Source organism: Typopeltis vanoorti, chromosome 7 (genome assembly GCF_054136105.1).
Source record: "Typopeltis vanoorti isolate ZY-2024b chromosome 7, IOZ_Tvanoo_1.0, whole genome shotgun sequence".
Lineage (NCBI taxonomy): Eukaryota > Metazoa > Arthropoda > Arachnida > Uropygi > Thelyphonidae > Typopeltis > Typopeltis vanoorti.
The window spans coordinates 1,550,113-1,553,495 of record NC_143555.1 but is presented as its reverse complement, the minus strand read 5'-3'; positions in this window follow the sequence as shown (position 1 = coordinate 1,553,495).

The window sequence follows — 3,383 nt, the reverse complement described above, 5'->3', positions numbered from 1 at the left end:
GGCCAGTTAGAAGCCCGCAAACCACGCAGTAGATTAGTATGCATCTCGAAATGTCTTAAGAAAGAAAATCTCGTTACGAGTGATAACGAACAGAACGCCTAAATTTAGAAAAATGAACATCTTCCTTAATTTCGTTTTATGAGGATAGTTGTCGCCTTAATATGGAAAGGTCATGACCAACGATTCTTGTCCAATAATTGGCGCTGTTGAAGTGTTGGGCCGCCATGCAGAACATTCACCGAATGGCAGTCCTCTTGAACGGCAATTCTTAAAAAGATTTGATCCGACAGCAATTCACGGAAAAATGATTCGCAGAAGGTTTCACTAAACTCGTACTCGATCGAGATATTAAATCTTCTCAACACCTTTCGTGGTGTTACCATCAGGTGCAGCTGCTATTCTTCAATTGTGATTTTGTTTTAATGGCGAGTCAATTCCTAAAATTGGCTACGGTTTTATCCACTGTCAGCAACTTTCGTTTTATGAATAGCAATTTTGATGTCATTAGAATTGTCGAAGGGATGCAAAATGTAAAGAAATCCCTAATATGTGAACGGATGGTGCGCGCGCATTAATATTCCGAAATGGAACCAAACAGCAGTTCAAAATGATACTAATTATGTTGTGGGCATCTTAAGCGAAAGATGGTTTTGATGTTTTACTTAAAGTTTCCTCTTAAGATGAGCAATTTCAGTAAAACATCAAAACCATCGTTCGGTGATTTAAGAAATTCAATTAAAATTCATTTTCCGATGTTTTATTTTATAGCAAATTTATTTTTCGGTTTCAGTTAAGGGAACAAAAACTGAACCACAAACGCTAGTTTTCTATTTCAATTAGTGCGCAGCCGCAAAGTTGCACCACCAGAACACGTGTTTCAGTTGCGTTTTTTGTTGTTTAATTCTTAATGAATCCAATCTTGTATTCAGTTCCGATAACGATGGAAAAGACTTTTTAATCGCCCATGAATTATTTGAATCACTCATCCATCGCCTGATGTCAGAGGCGATGAGTATTAATTTCGCCCATTTTTAACTCGATCATGTCGTTTAGTCATTCACAATATGTGCTCAGTGAGGTTCGTTAGTGACAGATTACATAAATAAACAAATTAAAGGGGGTATAAGCCTTGGTTAGATATATGCAAAGATAGACACGGAAACATATTTACAAACAAAAATGGCGAAACAGATGGAGAGAATATTTCCACGAAGTACTGAATAAAACATCACTTTTGCAACTAAACATTATACACCGACTTCGAGTACTGCTGCAGAAGTTGATGGGAGCTCTACAGTTTTGAGTTTGTAGCACTTGCCCTCAAGGCAACTTCTTACAAATACAGTATATTCATTCACAACACAACAAATCCCAGGAATAAATAAAATTTATGCAGAGTTGCTGAAAGCACGAGGAAATAATCTACAAGATAAAATGATTTTAACCTTACGAAATGAAACGCAAAACGCCAAAAATGGACGAGAAACAGTTTGTGGAAATTACAGAAGTATTTCTCTGTTATGTACAACACACACAAGGTATTTACTTCTATTTTGAAGAACAGATTAAAGCATTTATGGAAACAACAAAAGATGGGTTTCAAGAAAACCAAGTTTGTAGTCGACCACATACACACAGTTAAACAATTATCAGAGAAATTTCGGGAAATTGATATAACTATCAGAATTTTGTTGATCTCTAGCAAGTCTATGACGGCAGCAATAGAGAAAAATGAGATTATCTTGCATTCCAAAGTGCACCATAAAATAAAAAGACAAGATTAAAATCGTAAAATTCAGAAGCACAGGTTAAAATGCAAAATGATTTAACAGATCACTTCACAGTAACTCGAGAATTAAAACAGAGATAGTCAATACTTTTTAACTTGGTTCTGGAATACGTTATCTGATCGTTGCCAGTACACATACTAAAACACTAAGAAAGAATCCGCGCAGATTGTTATATACAGGTGCCATTAACAAACAGAAATGCTGAATAACGTATTTGTCATTAGTAAAAGGCTAAAATGAATCAACAAAAACTCAAATAATGATTAATGCGAGGCAGAACTGGTTAAGTGATGCAAGCGTGAAAATCAGTTAACTTGGAATAAACCAAGTGGAGCAATTCAAATATTCAGGAGTGATGATGATCGCAAGCCAATTTAATGAGATGGAAGTGCAGAACAGAATAAAGAGAGATGATCAGGCTTTTTATTCTCTCTCGTGTGTACGCAGTTCAAAAAATATCCATTGGAACACTCAAGTACACATATATAAATCCACTATTCATCTAGTTGTTACCTGCGGATGTTACACCTGAGTTTTTACGGCAAGGATGAAGAATTTGATTTCATCTGTTGAAAAGAAAATCCTTGGAACAATATTTGGCCCAGTGAATGATAATAGTCTCCAGAGGTCCAAAAACAATTCGAAAATCTAGTATAATCAATTTCAAAAACTTGCAGTTGTCAGGACATGGTTTTATATGGAAAATGACAGGATTCCTAAGAAGGAAATAAATAGTAAAAGTCTTGCTAAAAGGCCAGGAAAAAAACCGAGGTTTTGGAGAGTTAGGGATGGAGGCAAGAAATCCAGGAGACCAAAGCTTGATTTGAGTAGTAGAGCCATAGGAAAGAAAGAAAGAATAAAATCTGAACTAGGAAGTTCAGATTTTATTATCGTATGTCTACATCGTGCAGTCACTATTTCATGATGCATTTGCTTCGGGAACTGATATCGTTTGCAATAGCGGAGAAGAAGATCCTCAATGGAATCTTTTCTGTTATGCATGTTTTAACAACCGAGGATGTTAATGGAATTTTCACTTTCTTCATTTCATGTAATCTAGCGTTAAGGCGGAATTTTTCTAAGCCATCAAAATCATATTCGCATACAAAATGAGAATGAATAGAAGGGGTAAGTGGAAGCATCTACTTTAATAAACTTCAGCAACTATAAAGAAGTACATCAAGACACATTTTCCGAAGTTCCCGAAACTATTTCTAAACATTTCATTGGAAATGCAAAAAGTTCAGTCTTACTATGCAGAATCCCCCCCCCCCCAATACTTTCAGATGTCAACCATCCCAATACACCGCGTAGCCCAGAAGTTGTATGAGATAGGCAGACAAGCTCTATAATAATTTAAGCAATGGTTTTAAGGGGAGAAGCCAACCTCCAACATTCATTTATTGATTTCTCAATTGCTGCTTAATCTTATATTGCATAAGCAGAGAAGTGTTGACTGAGCTCAGCGCGTGCTCTATTTAAATATTAACTCATATCAGCTTTTTTCACAATAAAAAACTCTTATTTACTCTCGAATAAATACCGAACTGTTATAATAAGGCGTGTGAGAATCGCTAGTCTGAGAGAATGATG